The following is a 24,634-nucleotide window of genomic DNA, read 5'->3' on the forward strand; positions in this document are numbered from 1 at the left end:
TATTTACTTTTCATTTTTTTTACTTTTATTAAAACTAGAGATTCTTGTTTTGTAAATGCAACGTAAAGATCTTAATTAACTCATCAAGTGAAATCTCTCTGTTATCTATACGTGAAGGAAACAGCGTCAGCAAAATGACCAAACAAGTCTCTTATAGTTATTAAATACTGATCTTGTGATTAGTCCTAATTATATGTATAGAGTCATAATTACATTATTCACTATTTTCTTACTGGATCTGAATAACAACTATTAACACGCGTTTAAGATCCTTAGAATTACAAAACAAGAATGTCTTTCCTACTGTGATATTTTCATTTCGTTTTAACCTCAGTTATTTGTCATGAACTTTCACCAGTTTGTTCATCTCACCACGTTATCATCACAGCCCTAAAACAGGACCTTGCACAGATGATCTACGGTAAAAGTTGGGGGAAATAAGCCATGACAAGTTTAAACTGAATTAAATCACATAAACATGGATGAATATCAAAACGTAAAGTGTCTTTTGGAAAGTGACGCAGATATTTGGAGCTAACTCCAAGAGGGATCCAGATAACCTGAATGTTTTCTAATCAATAAAATAATTTGAACATTTATCAGTAGTGAAAATAATCAAAAGATATAAAAAAAACTGTGTTAAACGTCTTCTCCATGACACCCCACCAGTGCAGCTCCTACGAGGGATGTTCTGATCGGTATCAGGCTTCAGCCAAAAATGATCCTTACTAGTTCTTTATTTTAGCTCTGATATAAACTAAAACCACGTCACTGTAGCATCAAAACTTCTTCTTCTTCTTCTGATTTAGCTAGAGTCAAAGCAGCTTAAAAAACAAACAAGAAGAATCTCTAAACATGTCACAGGACGTCTGGTGAGGTGGTAGTAGTTGATCATCTAAACAGAATCCATGGAGTCCACTCAGTCAAAGGCTGCACCCAAACAACAACAACAAACACTGAACGTTTAAAAGAAGAGAAAAGTTTCCTGGAGACAGCGTCAAGGAGAAACATCTTCCAGAGAGGGTTAGGGAGTTTATGGCAGCGTTGGATGACCAGAACATTTCTGGAGTAGAGAACACAAGGTACCAGCTACCCTCTCCACACTACATTAACTTTGACTGAAAGATTTATTGGACTGAATCCAGTCCACTCTAGGAGAAGACAAGGAAGACAAGGACAGACTTTAGGAAGCTACAGGAGACCAACTCTAGGAGAAGACAAGGAAGACAAGGACAGACTTTAGAAAGACACAGGAGACCAACTCTAGGAGAAGACAAGGAAGACAAGGACAGACTTTAGGAAGCTACAGGAGACCAACTCTAGGAGAAGACAAGGAAGACAAGGACAGACTTTAGAAAGACACAGGAGACCAACTCTAGGACATTTAGGACCAGATCAGATCAGGGGTTAAAAAACATCACTTGTTCCTTCTGGTTTATTTTGTCAGGTGGTGATGAGGAGGCATCAGGTTTCATTCCCAAAAGAAATATCCTAAATAATGAAGTTCATCCAGATCAACAGGCTACATGTTGGTTCATGATGTTCTCTGAAAATGGATATGTAGCATTTTGGAATGAAAACACATGAAACACATAAATACCAAAAACACATCTCTGCTTTTCTGTTCCACCAGATCCGTTATTATCCAGAACTATCTGTCCTTGGCTCTGAGGCCAATGAACATTCAAATGTCTTAGATTTTTTTTAAATCAAAAAACATTAAAAACATGAATACAGAGTAAAAAAAAAGAAAAAAAAAAAGAGTAGAGCTTTTAAAAGCTAAACACCATGATGTGTTGAATGTCTTCAGGTTGACTGGAGGTCTATCTGAATGCTAACGCAGCGTCTTCTGTAAACGGTGTGAATGTTTGTTTCTCTGCACAAAGTTAAACTCAGATACTCGCTGTCCTGGCTCTGTACGGGACGGAGAACGAGCTGCTTCAGCCTAAATACACAGAGATACTTTCTTTTAGTCATTAGCTAGCTAACATTGTCTGATGCTAGCGAATGCTAACTAGATAGCATGCACGCCAGTTTTCATCGTGCATCTCATCTGATCGTAGTTTTATACTCAGACTGTCCACTGTGTCCTCACCAATAAACAGACAAACAAAAACTGTCTTTATCCATTTATGTACAAGACATATACTTTATTTATCCTTTATTTAAAAAGAAATACAGTTAATATTAGACTTAATGTTCTTGCTACTGAGGTGATTTCAAACTTGTGGTATTCTGCTTTAAGGTGAAATGAATAATAGATCATTTAACGGTTTGTATTTTATTAGTGAAGCCCAGAGGACAGTCCCGGTCCACCTCCTCCCATACAGAGTCTAGAGAGAACAGCACGTATACGGGTTTATTATTGATATCGCCATAGATCTGAAAAATAAGGGCTGCTTCTCCAGAGCCTTCACGGCCTCGTCTTCTTCGTGCCTCTCTCGCTTCGGTCTTTGCTGGAACTGACATTTCAGCTTCATCTGGAGCAGAAATGTTTGTCTTCTCTGTTTCTCTGTGAAGATCTTGACTTGTTGAAATACCTGTCGTACGTGTTTATAAAATGGTCCGACAGTGGGACGTAGTTTAAAAGTATGAGCTCTGGGGTCATTGATTTATTGGTTATTGATCAGATGTGTAACGTAGGGGATGCATGAGTTCAGGTTCTTTAAATCCACCGACTAGTCTCTGATGACGTCACAGTAGAAAGAAAGAAATCTATATTGTTGACCTGAATCATCTGCTGAGAACAGACAGCTCATGTGCTACATACTGTGAGCTGCAGATATGTATAGCCTGTATAAAACATGCAGCACCTCAGCACCATCAGTAGCATTTAATAGTCCTCCACAGCGTGTTGTTAGATGGGATAGTGTAGCAGCTAAAGGTCTAATAACTTTATCAGATAGTTGATGTGCAGCCTCCTTCTCTCTGTTACCACAGGACGTTTGGTCAAGTTGTTAACTGACTGCTGTCCAGAGGATTTGGACCGTTCCTCTGCTAGCGTTAGCGTTAGCATGTCTTTTTTGCAGTAGTACTTTAGTTGTATTTCAATACTGACATGTCACGGTAGTATGGGCTTCATCTTTGGTGAAGTATTTCCACACACTTGATGAACCAACGACCCACTGGGCTCCTCACCTGTCTTCTAGGAGGCGTCCATGTTGTTAGTATCACGTGATCAGAGACTAGTTGACTGGTTAGTATGACCCCTAGCGTAAACTGGACGTAAGGTCCATTCGGTACAGAGTACACAGGTTTGAATTCTCCAATTAAAAATATGAAACTCAACTTGAAAAATGTATTTTTTGTATTAGTATAAATTTAATATGTCTTTAGGTGAAATGCTGTGGAGATATCAGAACAACAAGGGCTTCTTTAAGACTTACTGTCAATCATCTTGTTAGCTTCGTTGCTAACATGCTGTGTCTCTGATGATATTGGAGATTTAACTGCCAAGAAATAATCCCACATACGATATACCGTAATATCTTTAATGATCTAAAATCTGAATGGTTTCTTTCTTCTGGGTGTAAAAAAAAAAGAAAAGAATATGTGTTTATAAGACGTTTCAACCGTTGCACAAAGCTAAGCTAAGCTAAAAGCAAGAAACCAGGCAACTGTAGACTTTCACACCCTTTACTTCATTTTACAAATCTCAGAAACTTTATTCCTTGGCGGTGGAGGTCAGTGGAGATGTTAGGCGTAAGTGTTGAACGTTTCAGGTCTGAATGTGAGTTTAATCTCAGAGCTAGAAGAGGACAAATGTTTTTTTCTCTGAATGTGTTTCGCTTCACTCGTGTGTCCGTTTTCCGAATGGTCGACTGTTTCTTAACGTGGCTTCGCTCACAAAGTGTCTGCAGGAACTTCAAAGATGTATTTTTTTCCAGCTCATGAATAAAGATATTTTAAAAATCCACCTGAGGATGTGTTGACTGTCTTTTACTGACCTCATCCTGCTGCTGGACGGTGGATAATTGAGTTATATCACTGGAGGACGTTTGTGTTCAGAGGTGAAATTTAAAGGTTATTGGAAAAAAACACAAATTTAAATTAAATTAATTCAGAAGCAGATTTTAAAAACTCTTTTGTGATTATCTACATGCTAGTTTTCTCAGTATTAGCAAAACCAAACCTAACTATGATTTTCAACATAATTTAAGGTTAAAGTCATTTTTGCGTTCACAGTGTCAGATCCAAGATGGCTGCCGTTCTTCACATTCACCAGCTGACATGTATCTGGCCGCTGCTCCTCATTTAACACTGAATGCTGTTAATCAGGGCAGAAAATCTGATCATCACAATCTGATGAATTAGTCACCTTTTTCCAGATGTTTGCTTTGTTTCACTCAGTCGATCTATTGTGTGTCGGTGGCTGGCGCCGCGTGGACGTGGCCCAACGGGTTGAGAGGTCACCAACCCTGACGCTGAGGAATCCGTCCATAAGTTAATGACACTATAAAGTCAGCTCAGCGTTGTACAACACTAATAGAAATGATTTGTACTAGCAAAGTGGGATTTAGTTTCAGACTGTTGTTAATACAACAGAATGCATTGGTTTTCATTGATGTACCTAATAATCTGGCCAGTGTGTGTATATGTACATTTCAATTTAAGATTATTTCTGAGCTTCTTTTTCATTTAGTTTCATTTTAATTTGGTCTGTGCAATCTGATTAAAGTCTGGAGGCTAAATATCATGGAGGTCGTTCTCAGGGTTTATTTATATATTTATATATTTATATATTTATACGTTTAGCTTCTTTTATGTAGGTAGATCAGTTTGAGTCGGTCGTTTGTAAAAGTAGCTGAAAGTCAAAAAATTTTGGGTACCCCAGATTTAGATCAACATGACGGTATCACTGATACTATAAAACTCATGTACTACTTACAGTATTAACTACGACATTATCAGTTACCACATACATCTGCTCACTACTATAAATTATTCGTACTGCCACATACGCCTGTGATAGTAAGACATCATCAGTTACTGACTGTACCACGTATAAAGTACTACTGCTGTACTTAATTCACACATATTACTGAGGGAGTACAAGACCAACACAATTACTGACACTTTAACATCTGCTTACTTTTACAAATGATTCACACTAGCTACTAGGACTCGTACAGACTAGTCAACTAGTCACTGCATAGATATACAGCATGTTAGCAACTGAAGCTAACAAGATGGCTGCCTTCTGATATCTCCACAGCATTTCACTAAACATATATTAATTTTATAATACACTATAAAATACTTGTTTTTAAATTTTCATATTTTTAATTGGAGAATTTTTTGACGAGTTCAAACCTGTGTACTCCGTACCGAATGGACCTTACGTCCAGTTTATGCTAGGGGTTGTACAGACCAGTCGACTAGTCTCTGATCACGTGACAATAACAACATGGACGCCTCCTAGAAGACAGGTGAGGAGCCCAGTGGGTCGTTGGTTCATCAAGTGTGTGGAAATACTTCACTAAAGATGAAGCCCATACTACCGTGACATGTCAGTCCTGAAATACAACTAAAGTACTACTGCAAAAAAGACATGCTAACGCTAACGCTAGCAGAGGAACGGTCCAAATCCTCTGGACAGCAGTCAGTTAACAACTTGACCAAACGTCCTGTGGTAACAGAGAGAAGGAGGCTGCACATCAACTATCTGATAAAGTTATTACACCTTTAGCTGCTACACTATCCCATCTAACAACACACTGTGGAGTACTATTAAATGCTACTGATGGTGCTGAGGTGCTGCATGTTTTATACAGGCTATACATATCTGCAGCTCACAGTATGTAGCACATGAGCTGTCTGTTCTCAGCAGATGATTCAGGTCAACAATATAGATTTCTTTCTTTCTACTGTGACGTCATCAGAGACTAGTCGGTGGATTTAAAGAACCTGAACTCATGCATCCCCTACGTTACACATCTGATCAATAACCAATAAATCAATGACCTCAGAGCTCCTACTTTTAAACTACGTCCCACTGTCGGACCATTTTATAAACACGTACGACAGGTTATTAAGTTATTAGACCCAAAATGTGTAAAATTAAACCAATAACATGGTGCGACTGTTGTATTAAGCATTTTACAATAATAGTATATATATAAGAAAACAAATGTAATACTAGTATATACATTGATAAATGCAGTATACCTGCATAAATACATGTACATACAAACATAAAGTCATGAAGTATTTTAGTACTACTAATACTGCTGCTGATGTTCCTGCTAAAATAAAAGCTGCACTGTAAACAGGAAGTACTACTTTACTACAACTTTACTACTACTGTACATGTACATGTCCTGTACCTGCAGTTTATTAACATGATGGATATGAACGGATTAAAGCTGCAGCTGGAGACGTTAGAGGTTTAATGTTAAAACAATAATTAGAGTAAAGATGGAGGCTGGATGATGATTTGATCGTTTCTGATCAGAACAAATTAATTAAAATCATCTTTTAAATAAAGAAGAAAATAAAAGGTATTTAAAAAGGAATCGTTGTCACCACAAGATGGCGCCCCATGAGAGGTAACTGTGTGTCGGCCTCCACATCCACACACACACACACACACACACACACACAGGATGTGCGTGTCTCTTGTGTGTGTTGTAGCAGGTCTTGTGTGTCTGTGTGTGTCTGTGTCTTTGTGGTTTGCTGTATTCCTGTGTGTTGTTTTGTTGTTGTGTGTTTGTTGCCTCCTCCCAACACCTACCGCGGTGCTTGTTGGGACACCGGGGGCCACATGAACACGAACACACACATTTAAGAAACAGCAGACAACAAAAACAAACAAGCCTCCCTATATGCCAATTAAAAAAAGCCAGAGACGGAGGGAGAGAGAGAGAGAGAGAGAGAGAGAGAGAGAGAGAGGGAGGAAGAGGGAGGAAGAGGGAGGCGGGTTTTAAGACAAAAACTGAATTATTTCTGAGCGATTAAAGAAAAACGACGATTATCGGCCTGAAATCCTCCAAACTCTGAGACTCACTGCAAAATCCAAAACGCTGCACACTTTCTGTTCAGCTTGTGTTTCTGCAGCAACACAAACACACACAACACACACACACACACACACACACACACACACACACACTCACAGTGAGTCTTACCACATGTGTGTAGTTAATTGAGTTGTGGAGTCAAAGCAGCTGCAGGAAAACTGAACTGAATCCTCTTTGTCTTCATGTACAGTGTGTGTGTCTGTGTGTGTGTGTGTGTGTGTGTGTGTGTGTCTGCACTCATGTCAATCATTTTTTAAATTTTTATTTCGTAATAATTTAAAACATTAAACTCAATAACGTTCAGACTTTATACGTAACATACGTATGTTCTATTATCACACAACATTACTCATTATTATTTTATATATACATTTATATATAGTATATTTATAAAATAATAATGAGTAATGTTTTTATATATATTTATATATAAGGATAAATTATTATATACTGTAATAATTGCAGGTATGTAATTACACCTATGTATGTATATATATATATATATATATATATAATGTCTTTTTAAATTATATAGATTTTTAAATCCTAAAGCAGCATATCTATAGATATGCTGCTTTATATATATATTATATTCATATTTTGTAGATTTTATGATTATTTATTGTTTACAATTGATTTTTAAAACCAGTTTTGAGTCATGGCAGCAATAATAATAATAATAATAATAATAATAATAATAATAATAATAATAATAATAATTTTAAAACATTAGTTGTTTGTCAGCAAATATACAGTAAATAATAATAAACTATAAACTACTAGCATCAGCTCATTCATCTCTATATATGAATTATTCAATAAGTCTAAAGATCATCATCAGGGCTTTCTGTTCATTTCACCACATTTATAATTATTTTATTTTTTTACATTTTTCAGTTCCGTTTCATTTTATTGTGTTTTAAACGTCTGAGCCACAAAAAATAAAACTCACATGTTATTATAAAAAAATAAAATGAACAGAAGCTGGATCAAATCAAATAAAAAGACCACCATTAAATCTTCCTCTTATTAATATTATTATTATTATTATTAATAAAATAGTTCTGTATCTTTAATATTCTCCAGACTCTTCGCTCCGTCTTGTGTTTTAATTATTTTTAATAATTTCTTTAATTCTTTTCCTCGTCTCCTTCCTCAGCCTCTTTTCTTTGCAGCCGTTTGTTTCTCGGTTTGTTCGGCTGCAGGAAAAGAAAACCTGGTTCTTTGTTGTTGAGGTTCTCGTTAAGCGTCCGCCTGCTGAGGCAGAAAGAACCCGGCGTATAACACCTCATCAATTAATCTATAGCATGAATGCACGACTGGGAATTAAAGCTGCAGGCATGAGAACCTTCAGGACGGACGGACGGACGCGTCTTTAAAACACACCGTTAAATAAATGTTCAGGACATCGTCTCAGACTCTGATTATAAAATGATTTCAGATCAAATCCAGTTTTATTCTGGTGAGTTTTTAAATTTGTTTGTATTTCTTTATTGTAATTCTCTTTATTCTACATTTAGAAGAGCTTTGCTAATTATTGTTATGTTTTTAAAATGAAATTCAAATTAATAGTGACTTGTAATAAAATATAGTTTTACCATTTTTATTTAAGTCGAATGTTTCATATGTTTTGTTCTTATTTTCATTATTGATGTTTTATTCTGTGGCAGTATCAGGTCATTGTGTCTCTGAATAACGTCAGATATTATTAGACGTTATTAACAGACGGATTAAAGCGTTTGACTCATTTATTTCTTTATTTCCTGTTTCTCTTTCAGCTCTTTTCCTTTTTTTAATCCTCTAATTTTTTCCCGCTGTGACGTTTTTTCATTAATCCTGTTTCATGAGTGATTTCTTCGGATTCTGTTTCACCGTCTATCTGTGAGTGTAAACACCAACCTGTGTCTGATCTGAATGATCTGCTTTATTTCCTCCTTTATTTCCCGTCTTCCTCCTCTCTCTGCTTCCTGCTCCCTGTTCGTCTCTATTTGCTGCTTTTACTCTGCGGCTCCTGCCTGCTTCTATTGTCTCTACCTTTTCTTTCTATTTTTACATGTTGTGTTCTGGTGTTATTCAGAGCGGTGAGGCGAGCTGTCAGCTCGACGCCGCCAGGCAGAAAAGTCTGCAAACCAGCAGCCACCATATGTCTCAATTCGCTCCGTCGTTTTCTCGCTCCATTACTCTTTTCATCCCTTTCTCTCCGTCGTCGTCCTCTCTGCCGTCTTCCCACTGTTTTCTTTCTTTTTAAATCATTTCATCTTTCCAGATTTTCTTTAAATTTAAAACACAGCAACATGTTTTTATTTCACATTCAGTCAATCAACAAATCAAATCACTGCAGGTTTCTGCTGAAGCTGAAACATGTGGATTAATCCGCTGATGGAAATAGTCCCCGGTAGAAACGAGGCCTCGTCTTCACCGTCAACTGAAGCTGCTTCTGAGTCCAGGCCGCCGGGGTGAACTAACAATGCAGGACCCCCCTTTGTTAAAACGCCGCTTAAGAGGTGCAAATTCCCTAACAAGTTTGCAATTAATCAAATTACCAAAACTAATTGACAAGCAGCGAGGCCGGGGCTTTAGGACCCCTCGGGGTCTGAGGCCGTTGCCCACTTTGTTTGTGTCTGGGACCCCAGCAGGGCCCAACATCTGTAGCTGCAGAATCAACATTTAGTTTTAATTCCATAAAGTCTGCGTCGGCTCGAAGTTTAAAAGACGTTGAACACGTAGAGGAAGAGAAACGCTCTGGAAGTAGGAGGAGCTGAAGTAAAGGAGCCTCAGACGGTTCATGGTTCAGATGTGCAGCTGTTCCACCAGCGTCCTGGAAGGAACAATCAGATCAGGCTTTATTGTATTTTATTTTATTTTATTTTATTACGCTGCAGGTCTGGTGTGTTGTGACGACTAAAAGAAGTTCCTACCGATGGTTCAGACTTTATGTTGAGCTGCTCCTCTAGTAAAATGAAAACGGATCATCCGTGTGGTGAACCATGAAGCAGGTCCTGACGTATTTAAAAAGCAAACCCAATAAAAGGCCTGTAGATAAAAACACTAGTTTCACATGTATCTGTTGGTCTGACAGAAATATCTGCAACTAGATGCTAAAATCCTGAAAACACTAAATGTTGTCGTTCCTGCAGACGTCTTCCAGGTTCATGGTACAGAAACAGAAAGGTCTTGTATTTAGTGGAGCAACGTTTTGTTGAGCATCTTCTCTGGCCATCGCACCAACTAAACTACAGCAACTAAATATCTGCAACAAGCTGCTGTCATCTCTATAAACTTCAGATCGTCTTATTCCTGCAGATTAATTCCAGGTTTCACCGACAGAAACATAAAGTTCACATCATCACACCTGGAGACGTCTTGATGTGCTTCTCTGTCCTCTACAGATATTAAACACCTGCATCCTGAAAACACCTTTAATCGTCTGGTTCCTGTAGATTCCTTCCAGGTTTTCTACAGAAACACAAATCTAACATCTTCATATTTGTATTTTGCTGGACCGGCCGTCTCTACCGCCTCTCCACCGTAACAACACAAACTAAATATCTGCAACAAGACGCTGAAATCTGACAAGGAAGAAAACGTAAAACAGATTCCTCCAGGTCTGCTTGTGCAGAATAAATCCTCCGTCTCAACCAACAGATTAAACTATTCAACAGCTCATGCTAACCATGCTAACATGCTGCTAACAGCTGATTTCCTCCTCTGGTTCCTAAAGACTAAAGGTTTAAAGATTAACGACAGATCTGGACTCGTACGTGGAACAAACTACGTCTGATTGTTTTGTTTTTTTTTGCAGCACAAAGAGAGGAACCGTGATAGAACGGTTCTCTCGTCCTCTTCAGGCCTCTTCATCCGTCTCACACTCTGTCTCCTTCCCTCTGTCTCTTTGTCTCAATCTTTTGCTCTTTTTATTCTCTCCATCCTCTCACTGTCTTTCACTTTCCTCCATGAATCTCCTCCTCGCCGTCTTTTCTCTCTCTCTCTCTCTCTCTCGCCCTGGCAGACAGAGGGATGATGGGTTTGTTGCCGTAGTAACTCCTCCATTCAGCCTCTCTCTGTTGGCAGCAGCAGCATCACCCGATGACGACACACAAATACAACAGTTTTCCCACGTCGGAGTGATTTAGTTGTGTCTGTTAGGAAACAAAATGAGACTAGACAACACGGACACCCCTCCCTCCCCCCTCCCTCCCTCCTTCCTTCCCTCCATCCTTCCATCCGTCCGTCTGTCCGCCATGCTTGCTCACATGTTGATTACACACAGCGCCGGCAAAGACAACAGATGAGTAAAAACAAATGAATGGAGCCTCACAATTATCGCCCCGCCGTCGACTCCTTTCCTCGTCTCGGAGCCGCCGCCTCTCGCGTGTTTGTTGTTTCGTCGAGATGAGATGAAACATTATTGATCGCGGCGGGGGAGACAAAGAAAATGACCTGATACTGGAACGGGAAAATAAACGAGAACGAGGCGAGACGGGGCACGCCGAGGAGAGAGCGCCGGCAGAAAAGATGAAGCTGAGTTTCTGTCGTGTGTGTTTTTATTTCCCGTTGATGAGCGCTCAGAGATCAGGCCTCCGTGGAGGACACCAGTCAAAACACGACCACCCGCCTCCTACCAGCCGCCCAGGCCTCGACCGGTCCTCCACGGAGGAGACGGAGGAGACAGAGGAGCTGCAGATAAATCCCTTTCAGACTGTTCACACTGTTCAGAGTCCAGACGCCACCAAGCAGTCTCATAACGGCCTCTTTTAATCCAGAATATGTTACACGTTTTTATTTTATTGCAGAAAATGAGACATCCAACTAGTTTAATGTGTAGTACAGTAGTTTAGCTACCGTGCCTAGCTAGTGTTAGCTAGATAAAGCTATTATATTATAAATTCCTTCCAGGTTTGCTTGTACAGAAACTTAAACTTGACATCTTCTCGTCTGAAATCATCTTGTAACTGGATTTTCTGAAGTGGACCAATCATTTCTTAACCCTGATGTCAGCTGAATGTCTTCTCCATCTGCCTCTTCAAACCAGCGCCTGTAGGCTAGTCAGGGGAGTTGCTGCAGGTTGCTGTAAGAGGATGAGATATCCAACTAGTTTAATGTGTAGTACAGTAGTTTAGCTACCTTACCTGGCTAGTGTTAGCTAGCTAAAGCTAATATTAGCTAAGTGATGTTAGCTAGCTGCAGTAAAGTGTCATGTTCCTTCAGAATCCCTCCAGGTTTGTGGTATAGACACTAGATATAAAACTAGTTTCATTTACAGTTCAGCAGCTTCTTGACATTAGTTTCTGTTCATGTCACTTTGTTTGTGTTGTTGTTGTGTTTAAAACCAAACGTGGTCTCGATGCAGTCTGGAAGTTATTTTGTTGTCCAGTCAGAGAGTTGAAGACGTGTTTATCAAAGCTAACTGTGATTATTAAAGCTACAGATGCTAACTGATGGAAGAGCAGCTCCAGAATAAAACTGATCCTGAAACTTTCCTTCAGCTGAATGTTTGTCTCTGAAACCAAACCGTCTCTGAGGAGATGTTTCTGTTCCTGCAGAAAATTCCTGAGTCAGTGGACATGTGGCCTCTCTCTCCCTCTCTCTCTCTCTCTCAGACTCTTTCATGTTCTTTCATCCAGATCGATTTTGTGTCACGGTTGCTGTTTTGCTCCCGGGGGACGATTTGAAAAGAGTTTTCAGGTTTTGAATGAACAACCGACGGTTTCCGCTGTTTACTCGCCACAACAACTCTACTGCAGACCTGTAGGTCAGAGACTGAGACACACACACACACACACACACATATTTACTCTGTAATGACTTCATCAGGTGGAAGTAAAGAATTTTATTTAGTTTGGTGTTTTAGGTCTCACTCAGCCTGGTGACACTCAGCCTTCATGCAGGTCTGGTCTCAGAAAATTGATCTTTTCTTCTTCATTGTTATTTATTTATTTATTTGTTGAAAATTAAATATATATATATTATATATATATATATATTCAAACTGAGGTTTTTTAACACCTTCCACCCGACAAACAACTGCCCACATGTATTTTATTTTAAAATGTTGGTTGATATTAATCTGCATCGTGTGTTCATTTCCTCCTGTAGATGAATCAGTAGCATGTTGTAGCCAGATTCTCTTTATTTTACCAATGTGGAACAACCAGACATTAAGCCCCGCCCCCAAACGATCTTGATTGGTCCGGCACATCTTTGTTGGAGCAGAATCAGTTTGCGACTCCAGACCAATCCTTTCTAAAAAAAAAATAATAATAATAAATTGTAGATGGAAGACACTGACTGGGTTTCGAGGCTTTTTGAACACAGAAAAAAACAAATATTTTGTGTTTCCTTTTTAATTTAAATATTTTATAATGAACGCTCATACTTGTCATTTGTGTAGCTGGCAGCAAACGGAATATAAATATGTACAACAGTGATTAATGTAAAGAAACTCTGTGAGGCGCTAACTCTGAGCTAGCTAAAGCTAACATCTGCCTTGCTTGACGTTAGCTGACTAATGTTAGCTAGCTAACGCTAACATTTACCATGCCTGACTTTAGCTGACTAATGTTAGCTAGCTAAAGCTAACATTTACCATGCCTGACTTTAGCTGACTAATGTTAGCTAGCTAAAGCTAACATTTACCATGCCTGACTTTAGCTGACTAATGTTAGCTAGCTAAAGCTAACTTAGCTAAGCTATCCTAAGCCGCTCAGGTTCCCAGGCTCCGTTTGACAGCGATAAAGAAACGTATTTTGTGTTTTATAATGAAAGTTAAAAGCTGTCTGGTGTAAATCTGTCAGTAAACAGAATCTAAAGATGTAAAACACCAAGAAAACAGTGATTAATGTAAAGAAACTCTGTGAAGAGCACGGAGGAGAGAACAAAGTCTTCCTCTGGCGGCGGCAGCGGCGGCGTTTCTCCTCTTGGCCTTTCCTCTCCTCTCTCGCTCCGTTTAAAACAAAGCGTCGGCTGCTGTCAATCACGGGCGTAATAGCCGGCGAGGAGAGGCGGCGAGGTCGCTACGACTTCACCAAGCGTCTGCTGGCGAGCTGATTGGATGAATTAGTGACCGCAGTCGTTAGCGGCCGTGCTTCAGACAGACTCTTAATGTCTCCGTATTAGCACTAATGGAATGCAATTTCAGCTCTCCCTCTGCTCTCCATCACCCCGCCCGGCCGTCATCCCGGCAGCACCGCCGGACCGTCGTCTAGGTAACTGTAATCACCGTGCCGACGCCCGGTCCTCCTCCTCCTCCTCCTCCTCTTCCTCCCATGAACCCCTCAGTGAGACAGAGAGAAAATTAGAGATGGCTCTTAATAAGGATCCTGGTGCTAAAAGAAAATGACCAATACTCTTCGTCAGGCAGGGAAATGATTTGAGTCGCAGCCAGTTTTGTGAAGGAGCAGCGGGGGAGATTAGCTCAATTAAGGCCAAATCAGACCTGCTTCCAATCTGATGAGAGAAGGGAAGATAATGGCTCTCAGATTGGTTTCTCATGCAGCTTCGGCCTTCTCTCAGGGAATTAAACCACTCTTTGTCTCTCTGTCTCTCAGGGTGACTCCACTCCCCCGACCAATCAGAGACGCCGGTTGCTAAATTGGAAAGCTAATGTAACCTTTTCTCCTGAGAATTAGCTTCATGTGCAACTAGTTTTCATTAAGCTAAACCACTCTGTGGATCGTGTAGCTTCATTTAGCTTAGCTGCAGAAAGTAGTTGTTCCTGACCCCGACTGGAAGCTTTCTGTTAATATCAAAGTCTTCTGTAATAAACCACCATTCTGAATTAGAACTATGCCAAAACATTAGGTACACTAGTGAAATGCACTCCAATGCAACAGTAGCGCAGCAAATCAGTCTCTTCAGGACGGTTCTAATGTTGAAACGTCAGATCTGTTTTAACTGGAGACGTTTTATAGAAACACTGAGTTTGAATTATACTGATAAACTAATTAAAAGACTTCTCTGAGTGTTTTTCTGCAGGTTTACCAGGCTCTGTGTAATTTTTGTTTAGCGTTTTATTTTTTTTATCATCATATAAATGTTTGGGAACTAATACAACACCATCGCAATGACACAGACTCCAGGAAGTCAAAAGTTCTAATGAATGAATGAATGTTGATGAGTTGATGAGATTGACACGTGACTCAAACACAAACATTTCCCTGAAGAAAACACCATCCAGCACTTTGGTTCCTACCCCCAGATCCACCACGATGATAGCTGCTTGGAGCGTCAGCTGAAGCCAGAAGAAGAAGATCTAGACATGTTTAAATGAGGGCTACCATGGTAACCAGAGCCTGGGACGTCCACTAGAGACCAACTGTCCTCTACAGAGACATGGACGACCAGAGAATCGTTGTAGAAAACAGTGAGGACAGAGTCTTAAGGAGAGACTTGACTGATAAATGTGAGGCCATCCGTCAGAGTTGAACCTCTGAACCAGATGATGACGCTAAACAAACCAACGAATCCATCGAGGAACGGCTCAGAAAGAAGACGTGGACGTTTATTGTAGATTTAAGACAGAACCCTCAAACATCTCATAACTGAAGGTATTTTGGTTTTGTGTAAAACAACCTTCTGAGATGAAAGTTGTACTGTGGTGCACCTTGTTGTATTTAAGTCAAGCTGTCTCAGAGACTAACTGTTCTTTGTCCAAATATGTCAAGGAGTCAACTCCATGAGAGGTATTTATGTTATGTAACTGTAGCACAAGTCAAAAAGTCCTGAAGTAATTCATAGACGGACTGATGATGATTAAATCTCTGTGAGGTGAAAAAGGAAAATCATTTGGAGGATAAAGGAGTGACTGAATGTGACCTTTGCAGAGAGACAATGAGAACCAGGAGCTAATCTGAGACCAGAGTGGAGGAGAATTAACGGCACCAGCTGTTCCCAGATGCATTGACATCTCAGTGATGTCTCTGATATCCACCACTAGGCCTCTGGAGACTAATGAGGTTTATTCCTGTCAGGACGTTTGGTCTTTAGCTTGTTTCTCTGGAAAAGTCACGACGTTCACCTCGTTAGTTTCTGGACTTGAAAGACTGGACTTAAAATCCAGTCTGGAGGAAGAGAAGACGGTCACTGTTTGTCTCTTTGTGGTCATCTCGTTGTCTCTCGTTGTCTCTCGTGTCTTTGTAGTTGAGATCATTTCTGCCTCATGCTAGTTTTTTATTTTAACATCATCCTGTGGCTCGGTGTCTCTTTGTATCTTGAGTTTTTCTGGAAGTGAATCCAACTTTTTAGCACGTCTCCGTAGAGGTGTCTCTTAGCTGTTGTTTTGTGCGTCCTTGCAGTCGTTTGTCTAAAGTTGAGTGTTTATTCTTGTTTCGTGTCTGTACGCTCGTGTAGCTAACTGTGCCGCTGGAGTTCACAGAACTATTAGCGAGCGTAGATGCTAGCCCTGAGCTAATGGGGCCTTAATTGAAACTAATTGCCTTGAGAGAACATGTTATTTTAAAATGTACGTGAATAAACGCCACAAACAGAAGAGACATGATCACAGATGGCTCCCGTTCTCTCAAAGCCAAGATTGTGCATTAAAAGTTTTAGTTGTTAGTGAGATTAATTAGAGCTAATAGAAACGTGAAGCTGTACCTGAGACCGGATTTATAATTAAAAATATATGTTGGCAGGAAACTGAGATTAGAGTCAGTGAAAAGCAGCGTGAAGACCGAACAAACTGAGTCAGTGTAAAGATCCAACTCTGTTGCTTTTAGAAAATAATCTTAATTTTCTTTATTTTGGTTCCAACACTTTTATTTTAGCAGAAACAGGCAGCTGAACCGCCGACAACAACAACAACAAAACCCGGAGCGGTTTAAAGTGTCAGCTCTCCCATCATGCTTTAGACGAGGAGCTCTGAGTTTAGATGAGATTGGTTTAGTTCTATTCCTGAGACGAGGCGCTGATCTCTGTGGGGAAACTGCAGCTTTCAGCGTTTCTCAGCTTTAATTGAAAAGTAAATTCAGAGACGAATTTAAAACTTGGTCTGAAGAAAAACAACACGATCATTAAAACTCCGCCAGCCTTCCATTTTCACTCAATTATAATGTGTTGGGTGGAAGTTAAGACTTTAATTACGCTGACAGACTGCTGCCTTCAATATTTTTAAATCACAGAGACAATATTACGAGCATGTGTTCCATCGTTCTCTGGAAGGAGAAGCTCTCAACGTTTATCATGAGCCATATTACACATAATTAAATGTGAAGTCGTCACCGTGTTTGTTCTGTTTTTCTTTATTTGCCTGAACAGAACCAGAACTGATCCGAGAACATTAAAGTAGAGGAGACGTTAAAGCTTTAAATCAATTCACTCAATTAAAACGAATAAATGAAGTTGGTTTGGTTAAATGGAGACTGGCTCTCTGACAGCTCCTTCACTTTCTGGTTGTTTTTGTTTTCAGTCCCACCTTCACCTGAAATAACCCACAGAGATAAACCAATCAGATGTCCTGAATATTATATAATTAACAGTTAAATAAAGTTATAGTTGTCCATAGATGTCACCACCTGTTAACAGCAGCAGAATGATTTATTAGAGTTGTAGTTTGTGGTGTTGGTAGACGTGTGCAGACAGACGTCACTGATTACTGTCAAACTAAAGGAAACTTAAAAACAGGAAGAATCTCAGGCAGCTTCTGAACTGTCACTGTTTGATGATTTATAATCAGATTGTTTAGTTTCTTCCTGTAGAACGTTTATTATCCCTGATCCTGTGAGTTCTGGTGGTGAAACTCAAAGAAGAGACACGTCCACATGTTGAGGTGTGAGGACGGGTGGAGGTCTCGCTTCACACTGGTTTTAAACTGCTTTCAGACTGGTTTAAATTAGTTTCAATCTGGTTTTAATTTAGTTTCAAGGACTCAAGGAGTTTTTATTGTCATTACACACATGTTGGTACATGAGGTGGAACGAAATTAGCGCGAGCCAAAGCAGAAACAGTAAAGGTAAAAGTATAAAAATAGAATAAAATTAGCTAACTAAGTATAAAACATAGGCTAGACCAGTTTCAGACTGGTTTAAATTAGTTTCAGTCTGGTTTTAAATCAGTTTCAGACTAGTTTAGTGTTTAGTGTCTACAGACAGTGCAGTATTCTGCTTGGTGTTTGTTAGTTCTGTGTTGGATTAAAATATTTTTTGTGAATTGATGCTTTTCATCCTTTAATGTAAAACATTAATTCATCTGTATTTGTTGAATTAGTATATATTTCTTTTCTTATTTTCAAAGTTGAGGCTTCAGAAACATCTGTACCGCCTTTAAAGGTTCATGTGGACAGAGACTGAAGCTGACCTCTTCCTCCTCTTCCTCTTCCTCCTCCTCCTCTTCCTCCTCTTCCTCCTCCTCCTCCTCACTGTTTACATGAAACATTCCTTTTCCTTCCTCATCCCTCTCTCTCTCTCTCTCTCTCTTTTTCCTTCACTCAGATTAAACCGTCCCGTGACATTGAACGCACCTCTGGTTGTGGCGGGGCGGGGTTTTAAGCGCTGTCACATGTCAGCAGCGGGGCAGCAGCTGATTGGTCAGTGCGGTAAGCGAGGGCAGCTTTACCGTTGTGTTTCCACACATCAAACACCTTCTCAACCTGTTGCTTTGACAACCGTCATCCAGCAGCTGATTGGAGCTGACCGGTTCAGGAGAGGCCTCCACCGGAGGGACGGACGGAGGGACGGACGGAGGGACGGAGGGACGGCTTCAGCCTGAATCTGACTCAACGATCTTCTCCACTAACACTGTCTGAGGAAAGTTCCTTTAAGTTTGTTGGTTTGAAAATGAAAGATGTGGAAACGTCTCTATCACTGTGAGTCCACAGCCTGCCGACTACAAGAGACATGAGACGATCAACAGAGACACAAAATGTCCACAAACAGGCCTGGTTTCAGACTGGTCCAAAACTAGTCTAAACCAGTCTGAAACTAGTGTAAAAGTAGTCTCAAATAAACCAGTATGAAACTAGTCTGAAACTAGACTTTAACTAGTCCAAAACTCTTTTAAAACCGATCTGACACTAACCCAGTCTAGACCAGTCTAAGCTAATGTAAAACTAGACTGAAACCAGTTTGAATCCAGTCTGAAACGGTTCTAAATGAAGAATGAAATCTGTTTTGTGATTGGTTTGTGTCTTTGGTTCCTCTGGAGACAGACAACATGTCTTTGTTGTTGTCATGTGGTGACATTAAGTTTGACAGAATTTCATGTTGATTCTTTTCTTCTTTGCGTTCAGACTGCTCAACAGTAGAATACAGTTTGTTTCTATTTAGTTTTTAATGTGATTATTTTGTTCATTTAATTGTGTCCATGGACGGACAGTAAAACAGAACCAGAACCTGTCGGAGTCAAAGATGAAATAATTCAACTTGTTCTCTGCTGCTGTGGTTTCTGAGCTGAACTAGAACCTGTCACTTGTTTGTCACATAACACTGATGGAGGCTTTCTCCTCCAACGTGCAGCTTCTCCTCCATAAAGAGTATTTTTAAATCATCATCATCATCATCATCATCATCAGGAGCCAGGACGGATTGATTCGAGGCAGCCTCGCTTTGATTTCTCTTGATCAGATGTCTCTTCCATCAGCTCCGTCAGCGAACAGCCGCCGGCTCTCAGTGTCTCTGATTTGATTCAAGCACCACTGAGAAACGTGAAATCCATCAAAGTTGTTTCCTGAATGAAAAATGAAGGCGTTCATTTCACCGTGGCGCCGGGCGGATCAACGACGGATCAACGACGGCGCCACGTGACCAACAGCAACAAAAACCTGCTCAGAGTGGAAGACTGGAACGTGACGGCTTCATTTTAGTTTCATTTATTAACTCATGAAACGATGACGAGCTCCTCCAGGCCAGGAGCACCACCACGCTGGACCCTGGACCTGAAGACCAGAGACCCAGAGACAAACTGAGACAAGCTGAGACACGAAGACAAGAAATCTGACATTTAATAAAATAAGACAGTTTTAGAATTAAGTCCAAGTGAGGACGGTTGTTGAAACAAAGTCAAAATATATACATTTATTTATTTATAGATTTTTTAAATTTATTATTATTTTATTTTATTTTTGTCATTGTGTGACACATTTAATTTTACATTACTGTTTCATAGTGATTCTCTGTTGTACCTCTTTATTCTATATCTTGGACACTTTTACGTTTATATCATAGATTTTCTTGTTGCTGTTATATTTATATTTTTATTCCTGTTAAACTGTATTTCATGTATTTCAGGGCGGTGGGTCGGTGGGTCGGTGGGTCGTGCTGGTGCCTCGGTTCAAATCCCCAGGGAGGAGAGGGTTCTATTCTCAGGTCCTGTCTGTGTAGACTTTACATGTTCTCTCTGTGTTTGTGTTGTTTCCTCTGGGACGTCCCATCATCATCTAAAACCGTGGTGCTAGGAGTCAGGTTGACCCACGGTGGAGCTCAGTCACAGCGGCTCAGGACTAACCCTCCATCTGACCACGTCATTTCATTCAAACAAAGCATTTTAATTTAAGTTAATATATTTTTTCATTTCTTATTTTATGATCTGCTTCAGTGACATGTCTTTTCAGAGTTTATTTCACTCTGGATTTAAAATTTAAACAAGTTATTAAACTGATTTGGTTCAGTTTCAACTGACTGCTGGACTCTGTCAGACATCTCTGGAGTCAGTTGTGTTTTCTTCCAGGAGCTGTACCTGTACCTGTACCTGTACCTGCACCTGTACCTGTATCTGCACCTGTACCTGTACCTGTATCGGTGTAAACGTCGTAGACTCGGTTAAATCCTCCCGTCTCTGTTTCGTCGTAGTGTTTTAAATGTTTACGGCTGCTTTCAAACTGCAAACAACACGTTGAACACAAACACGGAGCAGAGTCTGAATAATTACAGACATTTAAAGGACGTGTCAGTTTGTAATTAAAGGAAACAGAAGCACATTCTCTCCTGGCTGAACGTAAAGACGAGGCCTGCAGGTCGTGCTGTTAACACGTTGAACTCCTGATTGGATCCTCTCCGTCTCTCTCTCTTCTTCTGTGGTGTTCGGTCTGCTGTATTTACACCACAGAGGAAATGAAATTATCCCTGCTGGAGCGGCGCCTGATTGAGGGAAGAACGAGTGAGAAACAGGTTGATGAGTATTTTGGGGCCGGCCTGATCGCTGCTGATCTAAATACTCTCGGCTTCGGGCCGGTGATGTGCAGGTTTGGGGCGTTCACTCCCGTTACAAACACACAACTCCTTTATTCCTCCTTTATTCCCCGTCCGTCCATCATCGTCATTTTTATTAAACGATTAGTTAAGAAAAGAAAAACACGGTGATTCTGCGGCGGGATCTCCGGGAAGCGAGCGGCGGGCTGATTGCGGCGCTGCCCCTCGCCGTCGACGGCCCTCGTCGCCTGAATGCCAGTAATCATTTGTCTGATTTGATACGAGGAGGAATGAACCGAGCCGAGCTGATTAATGCTGATTTGGATAGATGGAGGGATAGCTGGACTCCCCCCTCCCCCCCCCCCCCTCCCCTCCCCCCCTCCCTCCACCAGTGTCACCAGCCTCCAATCAGCTAATAGCTGGTTAGCAGACAGGAAGGAGGAGGACAGTCACGGATCTGAGCGTCTCTGTCACCTGGACACAAGGACGGCCCTGTTTGGATCCAAACACCAGGAAACAAGACGGAGACATGAGGACAGACACCGTCCTGGACCCTTCATCATCATCATCATCATCATCATCATCATCATGGTATAACCCGCTGTCCTCCAGTCGTCTGTGATGAAGGTCAATTTTAATCAGTCGTGTCCATAAATTGTAAAATAAAAATGAGACAAACGACACAGACGTCCTGTGACATGTGTCCACAGTCTGGTCTCAGTGTGTGGACGTCCTCAGTCGTCCAGGACATCGTATGAATTAAACAAAGAGAAATGGATGAGGTGTTTTTGTCTTTTCGTGGTCATTTTTTGACTCTGTTAGAAGTTTTTTTTGTGTCTCTGCTTTATTGTTTTGTGTCTTTTGTACTTGTTTTCGGACTCTTTTAGTAGTTTTTGGTAGTTGTGTGTCTCTTTTAGTTGGTTTGTGTCTCCATTCTGTTCATTTCTGTCTCTTTATAGTAGTTTTATGTCTTTTATAGTAGTGTTGTGTCTCTTTTAGTAGTTTTGAAAATGATGAAGTCTGTTCTGAAGCAGGTGTTTGGAAGATATTTAATTTAATGTCAAACCTTGACTTCCAACCATCTAAATCCACACGTCTGTAGCTCGTTAATGATTCTGAAGCTTTGTGCAGGTTTTAGTTCATCTGAACTGGTTCTCTTGGTTCTCTTGGTTCCCCTGGTTCCACTGGTTCCTGATCAAATCGACTGATCTTTGTGTTTCATCTCTTCATTAGAAGTGTTACTCCAGTTGTCCAACAACCAAACCAGCGTCTCCTCCTCCAGGTATTTTTTTTCCCACGCTCCACCTGGGCCCCCGCCCTTCGGGGCGACCGCCTCGCCGCCCTCCCCAGATGAGAGCTGTGGTTTTGGGCCACGCTACTGCAGCCGTCCCTGGTTCTCTAATCCCTGCAGGGCTCCTGGCTCTGAGAAAACCAGAGAGAGGTTTCTCCCAGACAGACCAGGCCGTCATTAAATCACTGATCTGGTCCTCAGAGACCTCGGCCTGCTGGCTCCTCCTCCTGCAACAACTTTACGACATTAACAGCTCTGTTATTGTGTCGGGATCAATCAGAGACAGAAAGTGACCTGAGGAGTCTTTATGTGTTAAATCTGTGGAGGAGGAGGAGGAGGAGGAGGAGGTGGTGGAGGTGGTGGAGGAGGAGGAGGAGGAGGAGGAGGAGGAGGAGGAGGAGGAGGAGGTCTGCAGGGACTCCTGAGCTCTGGGTGGCAGTGGGAATGTTTGGCATTAGGCGGCCGAGGCGGAGCGAGTCCAGGTGACAACAGATTGTGTTTCAGGATAATTGAAGGATCGCTGGATTAAATGTGCGATGGTGGATCAACAAACAGCCCAGAGTGTCGGGTCACATGGTCGCTCAGCTGAGCCAGAGCCGCTCTGTTGTCACACATGAGCCTCAGGTGGACCGTTGGTCTTTTGCTCCATCAGACGTCTTCAGAGACAGACGGCGTCCAACGCGTCCAGCAGCAGTTAAATCACAAACAGGTTCAACTTCCTCCCGTCCACAGTAGAGTCTTCATCAGCTCAGTAAAGTCTTCATCAGTTCAGTAGAGTCTTCATCAGTTCATCATCATCGTCATGAATCTATGAGACAAGACAACAGCTTCTCTTCAGGAGTCCAAACTATGTGTGTCAACTCGTTTTTCTGTGTCATTAATCCATTTTGGACAGTGTGGACAGTGTCTCATGGACAGTGTGGACAGTGTCTGATGGACAGTGTCTGGTGGACAGTGTCTGGTGGACAGTGTCTGGTGGACAGTGTGCTGAGTCTCTCTGTCTCAGGTGAACCAATCAGAGCAGCCGTCGTCTTCAGGTCGTTGAAACTCGATTAAAGTCTCATCTGCACCGTTCGGGGTCGAGGGACCGGGGGACACCGTAAACAATCCCACGACCTGGTCCGGACCCCTGAGCCATATTTCTGGTCGGCTTGGGCCCCCGGGGGACAACGGCGGCGGCATCGGGGGCCAGTGATACCTGTTGGCCCCTCCCCTCTCTTCCTGATTGACAGATGGCTGCTCCATTAGATGAGAATGATAAGTGGCTCTCTGGCGGCAGAAAGGACTTCCTCTTGACCTCTGACCTCTCCAACCCTGATTCTTGACCCCTCTCAGCGGTTGACCAGTCTGTCCCTCCCCCGCCTCCCCTCTCCCTCTCCCTCCCTCTCTCTCTCTCTCTCTCTGTGTCCAGGCCTGTGTGATGCTCTCTCGTCCCTCCACAGGTGCAGGTCAGGACTAAGTGATGAGGAGAAGAAGCTTTTGTTCGTCTGAAGGAGGAATGTGTCGAGGAGAACAGAGAGGAGGAAGAGGAGGATGAAGGTTTAAACCAGCTTCCTTTAATTTCAGTGAATTCCTGCAGATGAACAGAATCAGAATCAGTTTCTGTTGAAATAGTTTAAACAAATAAATAAATAAAACACAGAACGAATGAACGTCGCTCATCAAGGACGAAGAATAAAAATGTAAATGAAGAATCAACCACCGGCCGAAACACGACAGAAGAAAATAAATATTTATTTTGTTTTCAATTATTTTCCTTTCATTTATTTAATAATTTTCTTTTATCCCTTTTTAAAAAAATTTATTTCATTCTTTTTTATTTGTATTAATTTAATAATTTTAATTTAATTTATTTTTTATTTAATCATTTTACTTTTATTCTCAGCTCCACCTCTCTGGACTCAACTAATAATTATTTTAATGTGTGTTCATTTTATTTTATCAGTTTTCTGTCTTCTGGTGGTTTTATCTCTACTTTTAATAGTCTTTTGTATTTTTCTGTTATTTTCTGTCCCTTTTGTTTATTGTTTGTCTTTCTTTATGACTTTTCTTTCTCCATTCTTATGGTTGTGTTTGTCCTTCAGTATTTTTTTGTCTCTATTTCATTGTTGTGGTGGTATTTTGTCTTTTTCAGTCGTTTTCTGTCTCTTTTTAAAAGTCTTCTGTCTCCATCTGATTATTTTGTGGCAGATGTTTAACAAAGT

The sequence above is a fragment of the Chelon labrosus genome (assembly GCF_963514085.1).
Source record: "Chelon labrosus genome assembly, chromosome: 20".
Taxonomy (NCBI): Eukaryota; Metazoa; Chordata; class Actinopteri; order Mugiliformes; family Mugilidae; genus Chelon; species Chelon labrosus.